At 35.1% G+C, this 24,232-nt stretch overlaps 1 long non-coding RNA gene across 7 annotated transcripts; it reads left to right on the top strand.

Moving 5' to 3' along the window:
- Positions 1-999: 999 nt before the first annotated feature.
- Positions 1,000-10,196, top strand: LOC132298002 (uncharacterized). 7 transcript variants are annotated; one of them, XR_009479495.1, is made up of 4 exons: positions 1,000-5,328; positions 5,419-7,186; positions 9,611-9,654; positions 9,891-10,196. It is a non-coding gene; the product is annotated as an uncharacterized LOC132298002 (long non-coding RNA). The 7 variants fall into 7 exon arrangements; XR_009479491.1 differs by having other exon boundaries at positions 9,599-9,654; XR_009479498.1 differs by having other exon boundaries at positions 1,001-5,328; positions 5,419-5,601; positions 5,841-7,186; positions 9,599-10,196.
- Positions 10,197-24,232: the final 14,036 nt, after the last annotated feature.

The following is a 24,232-nucleotide window of genomic DNA, read 5'->3' as shown; positions in this document are numbered from 1 at the left end:
ACAATAATTGTCTAATTAGATTTTCTTTTATTAAAAAACTCATAATAGATAGATAAATACGTAATTTGTGTTAGAGTTTTATAGAAACTCTTTAAATATATTTTTGTTTAGTGTGATATAGTTTTATTGAAAATACAATAGGTAATTTGTTATAGAGTTTTATAAAAATTATTTTATTTTTTTTAAATATATATCTTTATCTAATTAGATTTAATTTTACTAAGAAACTCATAATAAAAGCTAATTTATGGTGGAGTTTTAGAAAAATTATTTTGTTTTATATATCAATTAATAAATATTTTATATTAATAATTCTTGTCTAATTAGATTTCTTTTATTAAAAAAATTCATAATAATAAATGGATAAATATGTTAATTTATGGATCATTTGGTCAAGCACAATTGATTATAAATTGAATTTTAATTTTATTAGTTAATTTTGAGTTTTATAGAATTTATATCGTGGGATATAATAATTAATGAAAGCCCTTTATTGTGAATTAAACTATTTTTATATTTTGTTAATTTGAATTTTATTAGTTAATTTTGAGTTTTATGAAATTTATATCAATTAATAAATAAATACTGAAACTCTTTGCACAAAGGCCGAGAAAGTAGTACTACACTTGATCTTAGCCGAAAGACCAAAAAAGATTAGCCAAAAGGCCGACCCAAAAAAATTTAGTACTACACTTGATCTTAGAGTCTTTCATGTAATCTTTTTTTATTTAAAACCAATGTAGGACTTTGTAATTTGAATTAAACTCTTTTTATATTTTGTCAATTTGAATTAATTTTAATTTTATTAGGTAATTTTGAGTGTTAGAATTTATATTAATTAATAAATAAACACTTTACGTATTTAATAATAGTATATATATATATATATATTTTTTTTTTCTTTTGAAATGGAAAAGTGGATCACCGAAAAGTCAACCAAGGACCATTTCAACAGACATTCCAAGCCAATAATTGAACCAGGACCACTTGCTTTTTCAACAAATACTTTCCCAGCCAACCAAGGTTGATCATAACTTTCGGCGAAAAGAAAACAGAAAAGAAAAAGAAAAAAAGGTTGATCATTCATTAAAAGTGAATAATTGCATCTCATCAGCAGAAGCTCAAGCTCTGCATCGCAAGTGAGTAATTCACTCCGTTGCCATCATCACGGGAGAGGGCTTCGAATATAGTAGAATTAAGATCATTGTTCGCAGGAGATGATCGATTGAGGTGTGTAGTGATTCTAGGGAACTAGTGATGAAACTAGGGTTTGTGATCAAGGACCACCATGATTTACCGACACAAGCGCACCAGACGAGTGTTTTGATCGGTAGTCGAGTGGGACGGCGATGAACACATCATGAGGTAGGAAATCTGACAATTTCTTCCAATTCGGTTCTTGTGTCTGCAAACCCTAGTTCATCGCCACACAACTCAATCGATCATCTCTTGCCAACAACAACAACAACAACAACAAAAAACTTTGGTGATACAGTCACTTGTAAGGAATTACATGTTTTCTGTTATTGCTACATGTGAATGTAAAAGCTCAACCTAGCATTTAAGTGATTACCTCTATTTCATCATTGCCCTAGTAAGTAGCCTAAACTTCAACTTTTATTTTTTATTTGTCAATTACTGTTTGATATTCATCTTTGAAGAGTTACAATTAAAACATCTTAATTAGTCTGTTATATATATGGCATCACTTTGAGAAAACTGATTTTCAATTATTTTTGTTGAAGAAGGAGGCAGACAAAAATTAATTTATCCTGTGCCTTTTTTCATTGTTATGACATGTATTCATTTTCATATTTCATAGTTCTTTTGAAATTGTTTTACTTATTTCAACTAAAATTCTGAATAGATCTCTTAGCTATATTTTGAGTGTACATGTCCACAAAATGTCTCTACCAACCATACACCACAGCCAAATTACATAACTGCTTTCTAAACTTTGCCCTTTTCTTCATCTTTTGTCTCTGATGTCAACTTCTCAGATTTCAGTAATTTACACAGAAGTAAAAAACCCATCTGGTTCTGTGCATGGAGATTGCTTCTGTTGCCGAATCTATTAGAGAGGGAAATGTCGATTATGCAAAACGTGCATTGAGGTGGAAATCTTAAACAAATTGATTTCAATTGGAGTTGAACCGTTGTTAATTGAGGATGCTTACTTTTATCTCACTAGCCATCCAGATCCGATAAGGCAAGAAAGAATATTTTGGTTATGGACCATGTATAGCTTATAGGTTATTTTTTTGAGAAACACCTTATGATATACACTAGGAATGTTATGGAATCTAGCTTTTTTGGTGAAATTTTTGTCAGGAAAAGTTATGTATATATTGGAACCTTTACAATGCTTGGTTATGGAATCTAGCTCATGATCCCTTTCAAAAACAAAATGAAAATAATAATAAATCTAGCAGGTGATTTTTCCCTTGATTGTTACTCCTTTTTTTCTATCTCTATAGTCTAATTTGGTCTATGCCATGAGATGTTCCACAATAATTTTTTTATTTTTTCTATGATGTCAGGACTTCCCTTAATATCCTCATTTTACCGGTTAGGTGTTTCATGGTTCAACCTAAAAATTTAAGTTATTAGATAAAAATAACACACAACCCATATATATCCATTTTTCTTCCCATTCGGATCTAATATGGGACACCTCTGATAAGTTAGTATTGAGGAAGGTTTTTTGTTCTTAATTTTTTATTGAAAAATTGTGGTCTTCAAAAAAAAAAAAAAAAAAAAAAAAAAAAAAATTATTTATTTATTTATTTTGAATGGTAAATTCAATTGAAAAAAAACCCCAAAAAAGCGAAACATGGCCTTTGGCCCAAGCAAGTTACAGAGAAACCCATATAAGTGGCCCAAAGAACTACAAAAAATATCTGTTGAACAGAAGAACAGAATTACAACTCCGGTGAGGCTCAAGCAACAGACCACCATTGGGGATTTTGAATTTAGGTTGATATCTTCAACAGTCTTGATTTTTTTCTTCATTAGCTTGAAGTACACATCACTCACACATTCAATTTACTGATCACTTGAGAATTTCAACCCTAACCATACACTAGACTACTACAAGGCTTAGAACAACCTTCTTCTGTTTTGAATTTGGGCTTAGAACAACCTTCTTCTGTTTTGAATTTGGGAGAAAATTGATTTGGATGGTTGAATGGCCTGGCTGGGCTTTAGGATAGTCAGGGCTAAGTTTTGATTGTTGTTGCATTTGTTTGGCCCTAACTTCCTGTTGGGTCTCTCTTGCAATTCTTCTTCTTCAATATATATTGCTTTAACTTTTTTTCAAAAAAAAAAAACACACAATTGATAATGAAAAAGAATTTTCGCTTGTTTTTAATCTCGTAGTCAGGTAATTATAGAGAGATTTTTTTTAAAATTCAATACAATATAAATGTGCAAAAAAATATATATAAATGCTACTATATATATTACAATCATCTAAACAAGCTTTTTCATTACTATTTGCTTTGAAATATTGTGCAACAAATGTAGTTATCAAACATTGCTTCAAAATAAATTACATCACAACAAAAACATGCTTCTGCTCCAAAATGTAAAACAGTGTGTGCCCAAGGGGGCACAAACCCTTGGCCTCGCCCATGGCTATATAGCTATTTTTTAATTTATATATATATATATATATATATATATATATATATGAAAATTTTCTATGTAAAGCCCCTGAATTTTTTTATTTTATTTTGTTTTCGAACAGTAAAGCCCTGAACTTTTAATTTCTAAAATTATCTCTTAATTTTTTTTTCTTTTGTACACATAAAAATAATAATAATAAAAATAAAAATCTCACAAAGGATACCTCATAGTAGCTACTCTATGAGCCGGTTTGGGATTGATGTTGGATAAAAAAAAACACTTTTATCAATAAAGCTATCAAAATATTGCTTTTGGTAAGTTTGGTGACACTATAATAAGTATTTTTCACAATTAAATTACTTTTTAATTTATTTGGTAACAGTTTTTTTTAAGACACTTCTATTACTAATTTTACAATAATATCTTTTAATACGATATATTACCATATTTGACAATAGTAATTTTATTAAACAAGTTACATTATAAAAAATAAAAAGGACAAAATTGTCAAATGAAAAATAATTACCTTAAAATATACAGCCTCTACCCCACAATTTTAAAAGTTCCAAATTCCAGCTTAATTCAAAACTACTATTAAACTAAATTTGATAATCATTAAAAGCACTTTTAATGATTTACTAAGCACGTCTAAAACAATTTTTTAAAATAAAAATCTTTTAAGCAGCAATCACAAACGGGCTCTATATGTAATCAATGAAAATATTACTATTTTTTTTTTTTTTTTTTTTTTAACACTCCGGATTGAAATCTTCCGCCCCTGTTGCCAAACGGGTCCAATGACTAGGTAATGAAGATTGCAAGTAGTAATATCCATTAATGGTGTGCTGGACTTTTTCTTTGGTGAGAGGATCTTGGTAGGCGTGCAGACGATGAAATCCATCGATTCGATTTGGGATCGAGGACTTTTTCCCGTGTGGTGGACTGGAAGGAGCTTTATCTATGGAATCCATCGATTCGGAAGACGATGGCTCTGTGGTGGCTCATCTGATATTTGCTTTGTGGTGGCTCATTTCGATTCCACACCAGAGGAAAGCACCAAGAATGTTGTTGATGTCATTGATAGTCTTCTTCGGAAGGATAAAGATTCATGTCCAGTAGGGCAGATTCAGTAAATTCAGGAACCTACTGTAACACAATATCCAAAATGGGTTTGCCTTCTCTGGTTTACAAAATTTGGTACGAGCGCAATAGGAGAATTTTCAAGAAGAAATCACTTACTGCAAATTCCTGATTCACCAAACTCTGGAGACTGTTAGACAAGGAGACTGTTAGACAAGAACTTCTTTCATCTTCCATCAGAACTTCTCAAAATGATAGAAGGGTAATTGAAGAGTGGGACCTCCCTCCGTCGACCATCCGACCACCGGCGAAACCTCCTGACTGCTTTCACTTGGGAGATTGTCTCCATGCTCCGATTTGGATTGTGCTGTTGACCATCAACGGTCTTCTGGTTTTTGCTTCTATAGCTAATGTTGTTGTTGTATTCTTGGGCTTCGCCTTGAAGCCTGGGTCTCTTCATGGTTCTATTTGGGCCAACTTTGTACACATCAATCAACCAAAGCAGCCCTCTCTCTCTCTCTCTTGAATCCATATGAAACCCTAACCCTCTCTAAGTCGAAGCACGAATTTTTCGGGAGCTTCGTCTTTGGCGAGTTTCACCTTCAGAGGAAAATTGCCCAGGTGCGTCTCTGTTCATCTCTGAACTCTCGTCTCTGTTCTCCTCGATCTCTTCCTTCTCTGAACTCTCATCTATTTTCTTCTTTTTTCCAGCAACAAAAGACACAGAAAAAAACCGTGGAAGATACCATCATCTGTAGGCTGACCAGAATTGAGAATCTTAATCTGACGAATTCCAGCGTCCGACGAAGACCAGCGACCTGCGAGCAGCTACCGGCGAGCAGCGACCAACGAAGACCAGCGACCAGTTCTACTAGCGAGCGAGCAAGGACGAATGTACCATTTTATAGTCGCCTATTTATGTCATTGTAATCTGATTTCTGTGACTGTCCAGTAAATTGCCCTCTTCTCTTCACCTATAGTATAGTTAGATTGATGAAACCGGACTTCCATGAATCAAGATTGAATAACAAACAATCGTGTGTTATGAAATTGGGGTTAGTCTTTGACAGTGTATTATGAAATTGGGGTTAGTCTTTCAATTTGCCATCTTGAATTTTGACGTCCATTCTCAGCATAGATACTCCTTTTGCTCGGGATCCGAGAAAGTAGCCAGGGCACAAGTCGCGCGGAATCCTGATTCATGGCGGGACTAGACTGCTGGAAGGAGGTAGGGCTTATTTTATCACATTTTTCTCTTTATTTTCACTTTCACCTTCTTTTTTAGTCTCCATAATTAATTGAAGACTCAGAAGTCGAGCAAATGGAAAAGATGTAAGAGGTAACCTGTTATTGATTTATTTTGAGAAGTTTAAATGAACATCCAATATAAATTACCTCCCATTAGCATCCAAAACCTTTGAGGACTATTCAAGAATTATTTAATTTAGATCGAAATAGATATATTGTTGCTTAAAAATTATTTATTTTATATTGAAACATATATATTGTTGCTTAAATTAAATTGTTCAGATTCACAATCTTCATCCTCTTCACTACATTATGTTGGGGATGATCTAAATAATCCTAAATAATAAATTTCCCTGCAAAACCTAGCAATCAGAAATTGAATATGCATCTACAATCTGCCGTAACACGCGCAATCTTCATCCTCTTCACTACACTATGTTCGAAATTTGTGAATTTTTGCTTAAACATGACCTAGAAAATGAAGAAGCTGATGAACGATTCTGTTTTTACTTCAATTTCCTCATCTAATTCTGATCCTCGTAACCTTCCATAGAGTTCGAACCGTTCTTTGTCTTCTTCGTACCAATTCTGTCTGTGAACAGAGAATTTAGAAGCCAGCAAGTTGACGGCCAGGTGAGTTCGGTTGTTTCGCCTTCTTCAAATTGTTGTAAATCTACATCTATAATCCAAGAATATATTTATATATGTATCGTGTGTGAGTGTGTGTGAGAGAGAGATTATTTGGTATATTTACATTCTTTATGAAACAAGTTGTCTGATTATTTCAATTTGAATACATTCTGTGAACCCAAATATTATTATATATTTGCACATTTATATAATGGAGTTTTTATTTGAAAACTGTGAGCTTTCCATCGGTGATTGTTCCTTACTGTTGTTTTTCCACATATAGCATCAGAAAATTTTACGGTTCTCATTGTGTTCTAAGTACTCTGTTAATGGGTTGTATGAAACTGCAATTGAAAGCTGAAATTATTGTGTATACTGCCATAGACAAGTAATATTATTTCTAAAATTGTTAGTGTTATATCAGTGAGTACTTAAGTTTGATAATGGCATCTTTTATTATGGTTGAATTTCCGTTGATCCATCTAAATTACACTTTTAGGTGCCTCCTCAAGAGCATTGTTGTCGGTATAAACAAAACAATGCATAGAAGAGAACAACCCATCCAAGGAAGTACTATAACAGTTTATAACTGATCCGATTGGTATGATTCTAGTCTTACTCTATTGTCATTTACTCTCTTTTTTTTTTTTTTCTTGAAATTTGATCAAATACATTGTATGATTGTATAACTTTGGGAAATTTAGTCAGATGCTTCATATTAAACAACTAAAAACAGTTTTCCTTGGTGGAAAGAAGAACAATGTATTAACTACTCTTGATTGTTCAAGGTTTTTATTGTTCAAGGTTTGTATGTATTTGAGGTTAAAATTTTCATATACATATATAAAATATATGTATATATATAGATATATGTATATATAATTATTGTATCATGCATTTGTTAAATAGTTATATCATTGTTCCACATCCTTTTTATTTTTCAATGACTTGGTCTCAAAATTTATATATCAAATTTTTTGTTTAGAATTACTTTTACATGACAATTCTTCTACGATATTAAAGCAAATAGAAAACTATGTATTTATTATAATTCATTTATATATTAATTTTAAAAAATAATATAATTAATGTTAGACCTAAATTAATGAATTAAACCATTGTAATCATCTGTTTGCAACTAAATTAAAGTATTATCTCATGTTTCTGTGTGTCTGTTTGAAAGATAAAAATGAGAAGGGCATCACATCCAACTTTAAGTGGTAAAGGCCATCCACAAAAAGATAGTCATTTAATTTAAAGTCACAACAATTGATGCTGAGAAACAACTAAAGAGTTCAACAGTTGAAAGGTGGAGTTTAGCTGAAAGCACAATATTAGATTAGTATAATTTTTTAAATTTCTTTTTTGGAGTGGAAAATACTGCTTGGTTATTTTGTTCAAAGGAAATCCCAACAAAGAATTATCATTTATTTGAGAAACCCAATTTGGGGTTTTAGGAAATTCATGCAACAATAGATAAATAGAGGAGAGGCATTGAGTGTAGTACCCACTACTTTTGTTTTAGCAAATTCAGTGTGGAAGGTAACATAGCTGAGTATCCCATATGTGAAAGCTTAAATGCTATAGATGTCATACTATAAGAGACCTTTTGGGGAGTACCACAGGCTTTATTTGAGTTAAGGTCCCAAGGAATCAGCCACAATGGAGGACACTGCTGATATATATATATCTCTGTTTGTGTGTGTGTGTGTGTATTCAGCAAGGGTTAGAAAGCCTGCATGTCTAGGGCTAAGTGGGTGGGTGAGTGTAAAAAGAAGGGTTGAATTGATTAAGATGTAATTTATTGAATTGATTAAGATATAAAGAACTACATGATGGGCTTGAACAGCAACAGAGTGGAACGTATATACAGCAGGCTGTTGCTGATAGGTTTATGAATGCGCCGTGAAGCGCATCGGAATCAGTAAGATCGAGTCATCTGATGATGCTAGTGATTGAGTTCAATCACAATAAATTGGAGATATGTCTAGAATGATGATAAAGAAACCATTGTTGTTACTCTCTCTCTTCTCTGCTTCGGTTTCAAAATGCCAAAAAAAATTAAATTTTAGCAATTTTGGCATTGTTATTTTGAGGAACCTAGGATGAAGGTTTGTAAATGTGGGTTATTAGGCTTGGGCATTCCTTGTTGGTCAATGCAGTTGGGTTCAAAATTTTGGCATGTGGCCCAAGACTAGTCCTAAACTTTGGTCTAATGTACATGCTTCATTATGTTTATGTTATATAATTTATGCATTTTTTGCTTGATTTTTAGTAGTTATTCTTAGCGTTCAAATCTGATCCACCAATTAGGTGTGATTCCTATGCACAAGAGTGGATGGAACTTCCTGTAAAATGGAAGAGAGGTCTTAACACTGGCATGTTATTGCCAAATAATCTCGGATGATAAGTCGGGAAAGTAACGGTGAATTGAAAGAGGAATAAATGTTTAGTTGCAGTATTGTGTTTAGGTGCAGGATTTTTTAGCTTTGCCTGATCTTTTCTTAGTTAAATTCACTACCATCATTACCTGTACTTTTGGATGATTGAAATGCAGACTTTATTTGACTCAAGCTGTGCTCTTATTTCTTTTAGACTTTTTCTGATTCATTTTTTATATTATCATGTTATGATGGTGTTGGCAGTGGCTTTAGTCTTATAACAATGTCACCATTGGTTTTAATGGCTATAATGTATCCCCTGGAAAAAATTGTAAAGCTTTTCAGAAAATGGTCTCTGTTCATCAACTTATTATTGCATTAGAAACCTTTTTGCATCTCTCTCTCTCTCTCACACAAAAATGCGTAGTGGGTTCTCATTATGAGTAATCACAATTTGGTAACCTACATTACTGTGTTTAATTAATGGGACATGGCCATACCTTTAACAAGAAAGTAGGTGCATATTGGAACCTTGCTGAATTGATGATTCTGTTTTACTGGTTACCATGTGATAAAAGGATTTGATTTTCAAGAACTTATTTTTTGTTACTTATTTTCTTATTTTCCCGGAGCAACCAAATTAGGAGCAGAAGGATCAGAATCTCCATGATTCCAGTCTACAACAAAGGTCAAGAGTATTCTTCTTTTTCATTGCTACTTTATAGGAAATTACGATTTATGTGTTTGGTTTGTTAAGAAAGTGAAAATGAAATATAAAATAACTTAAAAGATTCTTGGTAAGATATCTTTTTATTTTATCCTCACTATCATATTTTACCTTCACTATCATATTTTATCTTCACTATCATGTTTGTCTCTCTCCAACAAATTAATTGTACCCAATTCTATTTTCTCTATTTACAGGTTCAAGATTATCATTTTCTTTTGGGATACCTGAGTGTGCTTCTTAGGGTATCAGAATATGATGACGGGCACTACAATGAGGATATAATGACAAGCAAAACACAAGTAGTGTAATACTGACCAATTGGGTTACCTAGAAGAGTGAGCAATTGCCTTAATATTTTTATTTTTTGTGGATATTGCTACTTGCCGGGTTATAATTTTTGTGGGTATATATATATGTCAACAATGATGGAATTGTGCATTGAAATCTTTGATGAATATAAGACTTCTTCAAATTTATTTGTTCGTTATTGTTGGGATTTATCCTTTTTTATTTAAGCTATGTTTTTGCATGCATCAAATATGTTGATGTTGTTGATTTGCCCAAGGCTTGGTGTGAAAATATATGGCTTTGGGTGGAACTTTGGTTATGTAATATTTGTGAAAAAATAGGCATACAGTTTTGTGTTGGATCTCATGAAAAACAGGCATATAAATTTTTTGGGTGGAAAAGTAAATAAATAAATAAAATAAAATAAAAATCACTTTTCACAAGGGGCAAAGTCCCTCGCAGAACAAGCAAAAATTGTTGTGGAAAGTTAAATTTATAAGAGGGGTTATGTTCGTTGTAGAAAATCACACCTACAATGGGTATAAATGCCCGTTGTAGAAAAATCTACTTTCTACAACGGCCATTGCCCATTGTCGAAGTATGAACTTCTACAATGGTTTAAACCGTTATGGAAAGTGTGCTGAAACCGTCGTAGAAGACCCTGAGTCAACAACGACAGGGGATACCACAAAGGGCCATGCCCATTGTAGAACTGGTTTTCGCCCCTTGTTAAAAGCCATTTTTCTTGTAGTGACCCTAAAAGTACAAAGAATTTCCCCCAATTGCAGAAAGAGAAATTTTACACTCCCAATGATTTCTAACCTCTTTTCCCTTTTAATTTTCTTTATTTATAGACGGTTACAACCTCCTCTGAGCTGTGCCTTGTTCTCTTTTACCTAGACTCAACTTCTTTCATCTTAACATGGGTTTCCGCAATGACTTCATGGATCTGGGCCTATCCAGCGTGGACTTGCTCCATACTGGCTATCCATACCCGACCCGTTCTTAACAATACGAATCATACCAAGCCCGGGTCACTTTCGGTGTCCTCATCTGCCCCCAATAATCTCTCCCCTCATTAATAAGGGTGAGATTATTGAAAAGACACAATCTTAGTCTGACGGCTCGGAGCGATGACATGAGGAATCGAATGGCTGGCACAAAAGCCCAAACTTCGAGATCTGCAGAGCCACTTTTTGCCTTGACCTTTTGAATTCCATGTCGCCTTCACCTCTTCTCCTTATAAACCCCGATCTTTTCAACTTTTATCTTTCTTTTCCATACCCTGCTTCTATTCTCCGTTGCCTTCCTGCACATTCCGACAATTCTACTTCAATTTCTCCGGCGAGTTTTTCCATTACGATTTTGGCTACTGTGCTGTTGCTGTGTTCATCATAAACTTCCAAGGTTAGTTTTTTTTTACCTCTCTCTTTGAAAAAGACACCTTTATTGCCTAGGACTCCTCCCCTTCTCTATGGCTCCCCCTAATCTGAACGTCATTCGATCCAAGAATAGCATTCCCAATGACGTTTCTCTCAGGGTCTATCTAATAAACTTAGATGGGAAATCTGGTGAGGGCCTCCTTCCTGGGGAAGTTTTATTCTCTGTCGTTCATTTGAACGTTGTTAGGTTCCCATTACACCCATTCTTTTGTTATGCTTTCAACAAATTGGGGCTCTGCCCTCTGCAGGTTAACCCCAACTTCCTTAGGGTAATTTCAGTCCTCCTGCTCTTGAATCGTGACAGGGGTCTCAACCTCGACATCATCGACCTTCTCCTCTACTACCGGATTAATAAAATTACACAATCTGTATTATCACTTCTTCCCTATTGACAAACGGTTGATCTGCATCTGCACTGATAAGAACTCATTTGAAAAAGGTTAGAGACAAAACTTGATTGTGGTTAGTGGGAATTGGCGGATTCCGCTCGGCCAATCTTTCTCTATCCCTTCTTCCTTTGGAGCATGCTCTGTCTTTGGCTACAAAAAAACTGAAAACACATCCTACTGAATGCCATTGTAAAAGTTGCCTTCCCCGTTTTTGCACTTTTCTTTGTAGATGCCTTCAAATTCCCCATGATGAATTGGTTTATAGCGTTTGCAGGGCCAGGCTAGGCATCTTGCAAGAGAGTGTGCTGAACAACGTCCCTTCAGCTACTGATTTGTTTACATCTGACAATCTCTCTGACATTTATCTTTTAGGGTCCACAATGGAGAGCATTCAGATCCCATCTTTCAGCAGGAGGAGGCGTTCTGCTCCCACCCCTTCTAACGCTCCTGCTACCACATCATCATCTACACCTGCTACTACATCGTCCACCCTTGCTGTCTCTGCCCCAGAACAAGTTGTGATTGCTCTAACTGTGACTCAAGTCACAAACCGTTCTGTTGTTGAGCCTTCTGAGCTCGCTCATGCTGAGAACCTTGTTGTGGATCACCCTGCTGAAACCCGTCCTGCTGCTCCCATCATTACGCCTTCCAACATCTTGTATGATACTTCTTCAGAGAGCACTCAGGATGCTGGAAATTCTCAGGACAATGGAGGACCAGCTAGTGCTTGTCTGTCAGAAAAAAGTTTGGGAAAAAGGCCAATGCCTGAGGGCGGTCATGACCGGAATGATGTCCTACCAGCTCGGAGGACCAGGATGGCTTCTTTCAGGGTTACTGAACCATTGCCCCCAGCTCGGTTTTTCATTCCAAAGGGTGAATTAGCCAGAACCTCTGGTCCAACTTCATCCGTTCTTCCATGGCGACCTTTGCTCAGCCATGAAGATGGCTCGACCATTGGCCCTACCGACTCTATGTACAAGGACCCCTTCACCTCCTTTGCTTTCTACAAGGGTTTTTGGACCCCCAAGGACCTTGAGATTCAGAACAAGCTATCTTTTGGCGAGATGTTCCAGCGGTTCCCAGCTGCTACTATGGAGGTAACTGCTCTTTTTATTGAGTTATGTTTCCTTTCTACTATAACTTTTTAGTAGCTAGTCTGACCTGAATTTCCCTTCCTTTATGCAGACTCTATTCGGGATGTTCACCTTCCAAAAGACCATTGAGACTCTGAACAAAAAACTTAAATCCCTCTCTGTAGGCCTTAAAAGGTCTGTTGAAGCAGAGAGCCGCCTTGAGGTCAAAGTTGCTGAGCTTGAGTCTAAGCTGAGCGAGTCAGAGAAAGGGGTTACTGCCTTAAAGGCAGAGAAAGACGGTCTGGCAAATGAGAGGGACACCCTCAGAGCCGAACGGGATACCCTGAAGGCCGAACGGGATTCTCTTCAAGATGAGGTTGATGTCTTGAAGACTGAGAAGAGTGTTGCTTTGACTGAAAGAGACTTACTGAAAGCTGAAAAGGGAGACCTTCAGCGTTCATTTATTGCTGACCAGTTGTCTCATGCCAACTTACAGGAGAGCTTTTAAGCGAACGTTCTTCTTTGCTGAATATGATTGGCAAAGTTAAATGGGGTATGAAAGCTCTCCTTACTCGCTTCACCATAACCAGTGCCATCCGGTATACTGAAGGGTATAGAGATGGTTTTATTGACCGTTCTCCCCCTGAAGGCGAATCAAGTTCTTGTGCTGGTCCAGATGAATTGGACGCTTCTTTGGATATCCACCCCGCAAACAATTATCAAAATCCACCCTGCGACCCTACTGAGAATATCTTCATCGAGTGCAGAGAGGTTGCATCCTCAGGAGTTGTTCTACCTTTCCACCCTCTGAATATTTCTCCCATTTCTACTATCGTGCCCTCTTCCTCATTTGTTACTTACAGACTCATGCTAGCTAAGGGGGTGGTTCACCTTGATTCTCCCCCCAAGGATGATGGCGCAGCTGAGAATAGAGAACACCCCAATAGTCCAGAGGGTAATGATGGGGAGAACGACAAGTCACAGCCTGGAGAAGACCATGAGAACTGACATTCTGCAGTGTTTTTTTATTTTTTATTTTTATTTTTTTATTTTTATAATGTACCTTCATGTATCCTCAGATCATTAAGCTATGTACCTTAGGATCCTTTTGTAATGAATGACAGTGCTTATGTTCAGCACAACTTCCATTCTTCAAGTTTTCAATTTTCAACCTTGTTGTGTATTTTCATAAGTGTCTGGTGTTCGGCTTGGTTACCGTTTGGCTTTACTTTATTTTGAGCAAGTGTTTGGCGTTTGACTCATAGTGCCTGCTGCCACTAGCTTTGTTAAATGCCTAACGCTTGGCTTGAACGCCACTTGCCACTTGGCTTTATTTTATTTTGACTAAGTGTTTGGCGTTCGGCTCATAGTGCTAACTGCCACTAACTTTGCTAAATGTCTGGCGCTCGGCTTAAACGCCACTTGCCACTTGGCTTTATTTTATTTTGAGCAAGTGTTTGGCGTTCGGCTCATAGTGCCAGCTGCCACTAACTTTGCTGAATGCCTGACGCTCGGCTTGAATGCCACTTGCCACTTGGCTTTATTTTATTTTGAGTAAGTGTTTGGCGTTCGGCTCATAGTGCCAGCTGCCACTAACTTTGCTGAATGCCTAACGCTTGGCTTAAACGCCACTTGCCATTTGGCTTTATTTTATTTTGAGCAAGTGTTTGGCGTTCGGCTCATAGTGCTAGCTGCCACTAACTTTACTGAATGCCTGGCGCTCTGCTTGAACGCCACTTGCCACTTAGCTTTATTTCATTTTGAGCAAGTGTTTGGCGTTCGGCTCATAGTGCCAGCTACCACTAACTTTACTAAATGCCTGGCGCTCGGCTTGAACGCCACTTGCCACTTGGCTTTATTCATTTTGAGCAAGTGTTTGGTGTTCGGCTCATAGTGCCAGCTGCCACTAACTCTGCTGAATGGGAAAGATGTCAATTGATTTTTGAGCAAAGTAAACACTTTTTATAAAACTTGGGAATTTCGTATACTTGCAAGTATGCAATTTAAAATGTCCATATTGTTTGAAATTAAACTCTACTTCTACTGGTAGTACCTTTTCAGGGACGTAGCATTCCATGGCTTACTGACCACCCTTCCTGCCATAGTTTCCAGGACGTACGCCCCCTTCCTGCCATAGTTTCCAGGACGTACACTCCCTTCCCTATGACATCTGCAAGTCTGTATGGACCTTCCCATGGGGAGAACATCTTTTTGACTATCCTCACATTCCTTTTCAGAACCAGATCGCCAAGAGCGAAGTCTCTGTGCCTTACCTTCTTGTTATGGCTATTTACGAGGGTCTGTTGATAAGGGGCAAGCCTTACTGCAGCTGTATCCCTTTTTTCCTCCAGCAAATCGAGATTAAACCTTAGCATTCTATCATTCTGCTCTTGATCCCATGCCAAGCTTATTACAGTTGGAACCAAGTGTTCGACTGGTATCACTGCCTCGGTGCCGTACGCCATAGCGAATGAGCTCTCTCTGGTCGGCCGTCTTGGGGTTGTTCTGTAAGCCCATAAGACGTTCGGAAGCTCATCTAACCATTTTTCTTTTTCATTTTCCAGCTTTTTCTTAATGTAGGAAAATATTGTCCTGTTTGTGATTTCAGCTTGACCATTAGCCTGGGGATGACTGACTGCTGCTAACTTCTGGTTGATTCCATATTCTTCCAGCAGCTCTTTCACTTGTTTGCTATCGAGATTGGTCCCATTGTCCATTACGATTGACCTTGGTACGCCAAAACAATAGATAATATTATTCCGGATGAAGCGTCTTACTTGAGTTTGGGTGACACGAGGGTACTGCTCTGCTTTCACCCACTTGGTGAAGTAATCAGTTGCTAGCATAATGTACTTGTTCTGCGATCTTGCGATCGGCAAAGGGCCAACCACATCCATCCCCCACTACGCGAAAGGCCATGGCGTGGCCATTACCATCGAGTTGTCATTTTTAACACTACTCCCTTGCCACCAGACTACCACACACCACCACCATCACCATCACCATAGATTGCATTTGCCACTGTCATCATATTGCCTCCACCAACAATCTACCATCACCACTACACCACTTTAACATCCCACATCACCTGCCACCACCACCAATTTGTCATTCTCTAAATTAAAATTTTAATTTTATATGCATTAAATTCAATTTCATGTGTCCGTATCTCAGATGGTCTATCTAAACATTGAATTTTAAATTTCTTATATTCACTAATTTGAAATCTTTAGTACCTCGAATCACAAATTTGAGGACCACTTCCAAAACTGTGAAACAATTGCACCCTATTTGGAGTTTGAATATGCAACAGCTGTTCCTAGAGGTGGGTGTGGGGGGTGGGGTTGTGGGAGAGGTGGGGGGGAGAAAAGAAACTCTGAACCAAGACCCAAAATATATTCACTTATACTTAAATGAAGACAACTGCAGAAACACTCAAATTTAGTGGAAGGTTTTAGTACAAATGCCAGAAAGTTTGTGTCTTTTGGGAAATTTTCAGAAAGTTTGTTAAACGCCTTTTATATGTTCGCAGGGAACTTTATAGCTGTAGGCACAATGGAACCAGGCATTGAAATTTGGGACCTTGACATTGTATATGGTTTATGGACCTTGATTTTGGTAGACTGTAGCTTTATGAAGCTATTGATGGAGATGTTATTGCAAAGTCTCTTATTGTTTTGACCATTGTCAGATGGATGAAGTCCAGCCATCTGTGGTATTAGGTGGCGTTGCTGAGAAGAAGAAAAAAGGGAAGAAGGTCAGCTAGTGAATCTATTGTAACTTAAATCTTGAGTTTTCGTACGATCCCATATACTGCAACACTCTTAGTAAGGTTTTTTTGTCTGTCTCAATCAAAGAAGCGTTTCTTGTAAAAAATTAGTCAATGAGTTTGTGCGGAAATTTTGAATGTTTTCAACATCCTCAATGTTCTTTCTTTATCATTTACTGAGTTCCGTTTGGCCATCCAAGAACAATTATATCATATTGTTTCCTGTGTAATGAATCACATAGATTTTCAACCAATAACTCGAGTGAAACCCATTAATGGTGGATCTAATGTATATTGCATGTTTTTATTATTATTATTATTATTATTATTATTAGTAACTCTCCCTGATTTTTATCTAATAAAGTGATTTTTCAAAGAACGTTTGGTTGGCTCTTTGTGAACTCACATTAATTTTATGATTTTATGTTGTTTGAATATTACAAGAGCTTATCTTTTAACCTCTCTTAACAACTCCCATGTTTGCTTTGTGTCAGAAATCTGTCACAAGGCAAGAAATCAGGCTTTTTTTCCGTTGTTGTACTTAATCTTCTTGTTATGGCTGTGTCTTAGCCATTCTCATCTTTTTTTGTGTTCCCTTTCCCTAGTATTTTTAGTGAGTGATTAGATACCGTTATACTCAACTGGGATAGAGTAGGTATCAGGTTTGGTTATTTAATATGTTCGAACCATCTCAATCTTATCACTTCTGCAATTTGGTTAAGGATTGCAAACTTAAATTGATTTTCTATTTTTTGTTGATCTGGTTGATCTTTCATTAAATTCTAAATAAAAAATATTAATTTATGTTAAAAGGTAATGTAAAGATACTTGGATATATTTATAATTATCGAAGGATTGTTTGTAAGCACTAGATGGACTGAATCTAGTATCTAGTTAACAAGTTCAGACCTCAGTTTGACTCGGTTCTAGATTAGTATAGCAAGAAATCTTTTGTTTGGGCATGTTTTGAACTTGGACAGAATTTGCATGTTTGGCTTTTGCTAATTTGAGGGTTTTTAACTACACACCTTTAGCTGTTGGTTTCACTAAAACAATATGATACCGAAGAATGTCTGTGCGTTCGTTCTCATATGAGGGCCGATGTTGTTTTATCTTACTATTAGAGTTTCTTGCCCCACATCGGATTCGGATGGAAAAGGTTTTGGCTTATAAGGCTTGGTAGGTAGCTCACTTAATTGTTTAAGTTTTAGGGCGGATGGCAAGCGTTCGCATATTACAAGTGGTATCACCCGGTGGTGTCCAGGTCTGGGTGGTCCTCCTGCTATTTGGGGGGGCCTATAGCTGTATAATTTTCTTAAGGGATCACTTTTCAAGTGAATCTCTAGATAAATTTAAATATTAATAATTTATGTTATATATATATATATATATATATATATATATTGTTATTTAACATTTATTTTTATAATTTTAAGAAAAAACAAGATGAAATCTGATGGCTATATTGCATGAATAAATTTTGAAATAAATGAGTTGTGATATATTTGTTACTAGTTCCTTTTTTTTAATAAAAAGGAAAAAATACTATAATTGTTAAAAAATTAGATATTTTTTAACAATTATAGTATGATATTATTATTTAAAAAGCTACATTTTAATATTTGAAGTCCATGTGTGAAGTATTTGAGAAGTATCAAATACGTGGTCGAAGTAGCTGAGAGTATCGGATGCTTGTTAGATATATAAAAAGAGGTATTTTAAAATTATGGATATATTTAGGAAGGATCGAATCCGTGTTTGCAAGTATTTAAGGAGTGTTGGTATTTAACGCGGATGTGATACATGTTCATAACTCTTGTAGAAGTATCCATGCTTCAAAGCTTATAGGTTGCTCTAATGACACCGGTGGACCAGGATTTAGCTCTTTAAGAGAGGGGAGGGGGAATAGCTCTTCAAAATTTTCCTCTTTTTTTCCCTTTCTCCTTTTCCCGAATTAACTTGATCACAAAATAGTAAAATGAATTCCAATTACATAAATGACAAAGTTAATGGAATGAAAAAATCATGTCCTGCCCATGATCAACCAAAACCAATTGGACATAATATAATTTCTACCCAGTGGTAACCCAAGGCCGAAGGTTACAGGCTCAAGATTGGATATAATTGATTCTATTATGTTGATTTGATATCCTATATATAATTAATTTGACATATATAAGAATATAAAATATTTTAATAGTTGAATTAAAAAAAAAATAATATTACTTGTAAGTTGTAACATAATATAAGAATACTTATATATTGTATGGTTAATTAGTTTATTATCATGTCATATATCTAAAGAATCGTCTTTTTACCAATATGAGACCAATTTAATAAAGATGAAAAACAGTTTATTTCAATTGTCCACTATTGAAAAATTAAAAGTTAATGCTGATACCTTTTTGAAAATTGTTCTATGAAGATACAGTTCAGAAAAAATAAAAAATTACATATATAAAAACAATTTTAGAGACCTGTCTTTTAATTCTAGTTTTAGGATTATACTCAAAACTGTTTTAAAACTAAACCAAAAAGGCCCAGAGCTATACTCAATGAAATTCTGAAAGTTACCACCACATTATCGCAAAGAATTATTTTGAAATGCTCGGTCAAAGTATCAGATTTTTTTTTTTTTTTTTTTTTTTCTTTTTTTGTCAGTTATTGAGGTGTGGGACGTGCCTTCTAAAGAATTGTTTATACTTCAGAGGGACGATTGTGAAACTGTCAACCACCAGACGCCAAAATCTTTTTCAACCATACCAACCGAAAATTATCACTTTCCTTGTATATATAATACTTGGTCTGGTAACAATCTTTTGAAGTTGTGCTGAAGCAAGTAACACACCACTTTTTTTTGTGGCCTGTTGATTCCACTTTTTGTTTCTTTATATAGATTAATTGGTAAATGAGGATTTTTCGAGGCATAAATACAATGGAAAAGCAACAGATTTTTTATTATTCATATTTAAAGCTACTCTTGTTCTGAAGTTCATTTTAAATTTCGTTTTACATGAAAAGTTTGTTATCTTAATTTTTTAACACGAATTTTCTTCTTTTACTCTTTCTTCTTTTCATATGATCCCTATTTACTCTAATTTTTCATTGAAGCTGTAATTTAGCTTTACCAATTTTATAAACAAAGACAAAATTATATTTCCAAAAATGTTTGAATTCATGTATCACACGATCAAATTTACCTAAAAATAAAATAAACTAAACATTTAACTAAATAATTAAGCATTTAAATGTAATTTAATTAAATAAATATATCACACGTGAAATCAATTAAAAAAAATACACATACACAATTAGCCACGTGCATCAATAAATTTAAAATAAATAAAATAAAAATAAAAATAAATATAACAAATAAGCTATTAGCCACATAATTAAATGAAAATGCAATTAAAACCATTTAAATAAATCACAAGAAATTAGGGGTATTACTACAGTGCTCGAGCCCGGTCATCCTAGAACTTAAAAAACATCCGGGAAACACTCCTTTTTGGTTCCATATGGGCCTAGATGACTCCAGAAACTGTGAAGTCCATCTAAAGAGGATTATGACTTGTTCTCCATTATAAAAGAAGATGAGAAAACACATGGGGGGGCTCTTTCTTGGTTCTCCTACCTTATGATGACTTTTAGAATTTTGAAGAGTGAAGATTTCAATTGGTGGTCCATGGAGATAGTTTCTACACCAACAATGATGACATCTTTTCTCTGCATGAGTAGCTAAAGCATTTCTTAGGGAATTGATGTAATCCTAGTCGGAGTAGCATGATTTGATTGTTTATAACTTTGGGGATTTCTATATGTATATTGATTGCATGGTTTTGAGCAATTGACTTAGTTGTACTAAGCAATTTGGTTTTAATGGAAATAATTAGTTTTTTATGAAATTGATCTCTTGTCTTAGAATTAATTTTGCTTTAATCAAATTCAAACTATTTTTATTGTGAAAGATTGACGATTAATGGCTTCTTTTAATGATTTAAGTAGTAATCTTAATGGAATATATATGAATGAATGTTTTGATAATTCTTACTTATGAAAGATGAGTTATACTGCACCCTAGATTAAAGTAGTTAGGTAAACAATTTGTGGAAAATGAGTTATGGCTTAGTATTTATTCATATATACCTTTTTAATTGAATTAAAATAGTGTGCTTGTAACCACTTGATTCCCGAATATAATATGTGAATTTTTTCATAATTGACCGTTACGAGGTTAACGGCGAAGTCAATCCCTAAGTTCTTCTCACATTGATCTAAACCTTGGATAATTTAGTTTATTTTTCGTTTCATTGCAATTTAGAAATAGAAGACAACAAAATCATCTCTTACTTGAATTAAATTAGAATTAATTTTACACTTAAGAATCCACCATAGGTTCGACACCCTCAACATAAACCTATCACCCTTAATATAATCTTATAATACAAGAATTCATTCTATTGCCAGTAATTTTTAACATTTATAATAGACTTATCATTTAATATTCAATATGATGACTTGATAGAGTATGATCAATTGTATGTGATAAAGATAATAAAATATTTGTGATTAGAATAAAAAGTATTTGAGTTGGAAACAAACTAAAAAACTTGTTTCTCTAAACTCCTCTACTTTATTTTTTTTATTTTTATTGGGATAAGTAAGGAAAATTAAAAAGAGTTTGGGCATTAGGCCTGGGCTAGAGAACAAAAAAACTAGACCAGATTGGGCTGTTGTTAAAAAAGAACCAGATCAGCCCAATCAACAAAAAGACCCCAATAAAATAAGTCCAAAAGAGAAGAAAGGAGCTTGGTAGGTTCCAATTGCTTGCAATTGGACATGCACATCTTCGACTGAAAAAAGTCTCTAACGAATTGAATTTATCACTGCATTGAGGATTTGTGCTGAAGGGAACTCTTGCCATAAATTTGGGTCTGTGTAAAACCCGCATTTGTATTGTAGTTCATTCCAAATCTAATTTGAGTAGGAACACTTGTTGAAAAGGTGTTCATGATTCAATTGATCTTGTGTACATAAAGTAAATTACAATTTTATTGCAACAAGCTGGGCGGATACAGGGTGGGCTCAAGTCCACCTGAAAAAAAAAAATCTATTACTATAGTCAATTTTAATCCAGCAATATATATATATATATATATATATATATATATATATATATATTACTAGTATTAGTTTATCCAAATATGAGTTCACATAAATGACAATTTCAGAATCCGCCTTGCATTGCAACTAGGGGTTGTAATTCGTGTTCGTGGGTCATAATTGTGTCGTGTCGTGTCGTGTCTTGTCGATGTAAGGGTATTATACTAAATAGGTAAATCCAAACCTAACCCATTTAATAATCATATCAAGAACCCTCAACACTAAGCTAACCCGTTTATTAAACAGGTAAACGTGTTAACCCGTTTAATGACATGTTTATCAAAACGAGACATTTAATATTTAATTAAATATTAAATAGTAGAAAAAAATTATAACAATTAATCCAAATATTCAAAATAAGAAGAAAAATCATAAGGCATAGATAAGATTTATGTTAAAATGACTTAATTATCTATAGTAATTAAGTTTAAATGTGTAACATATTACATAAGTCATATTTATGATTATAACATATTAAGTTAAATGGGTCATAAACGGATTATACGGATTGAACCACTCAACCCTAATCCGACACGGTTAAGTAAATGGGTTAATCGTGTCGATTTTTTTATGATCCAAACCTAAATTCTTTTGACTCGTGTCGTTTTGTTGTGTCGTATTGTAATTTGCCACCTCTAATTACAATAAACACTAAAATATCAAAATGAAAATCCACTTAGCTTTGTAATGAAATGAAATTTTAAGAATGGAAAAAAAGAAATTAGGAATTCTAAAAGAGTAGAACATGATATATAGGAATTCAAAAAGAGCTCCAAAGGGAGGGGAATAGAACATGACTTCTTTTAGAATTCCTAACCTTTTTTTTTTTTTAACGTTATATATATATATATATATATATATATACTCTTTCCTTTCCTTTCTAAAATAGTTGGATAGTTTGGAAACTATGACTCACAAAAATTATTTTGAAACAAATGGAGTATATACATTGCTTACTTGATAAAAAAAAAAAAAAAAAAAAAAAAAAAAAAAAAAAAACTTCTAATGAATTGAACTAAGTTTGAAAGGAATGGGAAGAGTCCTCAGTTTAAATATAAGAACTAAAGATGGTGTAATGCAAGGACGTCTATTTTATAATTTTATTTTAGCAGAGAAAGAGGGTGGGGTGCCTTAGGCAAATATGAGTTCCTTAAAAAAGAAATGTAATATTACTTGTAACAAAATATAAGAATACTTATATACTCACATGTGTTTGTATTTATACACAAACCATATATGCTAATTAATTTGGTAACAACTCGCTTCACCACATAATATGATATTGTCTGCTTTGGATCTGAGCTCGCACGATTTTGCTATTGAAATTCACCCCAAAAGTCCTCATACTAATTGTGAGCGGGTGTGCCGTGGGCGAGTGCGAGAGATACTGTCATGCTACCACACTGGCGAGGTACAGGTGCACAAGTCCCACAACGCCTGGGTAGAGAAAAGGTGAAGTGTTTATATGTAGATGTGTCACTTCAATTGGTATGAGGCCTTTTAGGGTGAAATCCAATAGCAAAACCGTGCGGGCTTAGGCCTAAAGCAGACAATATCATACCATGTGATGGAGCGGGTCGTTACAAATGGTATCAAAACCTGACCCAGCCAAAAGTGTGCCGACGGGGACGTCGGGCCTCCAAGGGGGGTGGATTGTGATAACCTTGTGAGTGGGTGTGCCGTGGGCGAGTGCGAGAGACACTATCAGGCTACCACACTGGCGAGTTACGGGTGCAGTTAGGAGTGAAGGTGAAGTGTTTATATGTAGATGTGTCACTTCAATTGGTATGAGGCCTTTTGGGGTGAAGTCCAATAGCAAAACCGTGCGGGCTCAGGCCTAAAGCAAACAATATCATACCATGTGGTGGAGCGGGTCGTTACAAATGGTATCAAAACCTGACCCAGCCGAAAGTGTGCCGACGGGGACGTCGGGCCTCCAAGGGGGGTGAATTGTGATGACTTTCTGGCTGATGTACCGTGGGCGAGTGCGAGAGACACTGACAGGCTATCATACTGACGAGTTACGAGTGCACAGTCTCACATCGCCTGGGTAAAGGAAAGGTGAAGTACTTATATGTAAGTGTGTCATCTCCAATTGATATGAGGCCTTTTGGGGTGAAGCTCAGGAGCAAAACCATGAGAGCTCAGGCCCAAAGCGAACAATATCATATCATGTAGTAGAACGGGTCGTTACAAATTTACTATCATTTATGGAGCTTTGTTGAAGCAAGGAACACAACACTTTTTTTTTTTTTTTTTCTTTTTGTGACCTGAAGACGTAGGTTTATCATTTCTGGAGTTGTGTTGAAGCAAGGAACACAACACTTTTTTTTTTTGTTTGTGACCTGATGTTGCGAAGACACTTTTAATTTCTACCATATTGTTTGTTTCTTTATAGAGTCCAATTGGTGA

The sequence above is a fragment of the Cornus florida genome, unplaced genomic scaffold, assembly GCF_030987335.1.
Source record: "Cornus florida cultivar Cherokee Brave unplaced genomic scaffold, ASM3098733v1 CherokeeBrave_3.0.0_Hap2_Chr01, whole genome shotgun sequence".
NCBI lineage: Eukaryota > Viridiplantae > Streptophyta > Magnoliopsida > Cornales > Cornaceae > Cornus > Cornus florida.
The sequence above is the reverse complement of the archived record's forward strand: the minus strand, read 5'-3'. Positions and strand labels throughout refer to the sequence as shown.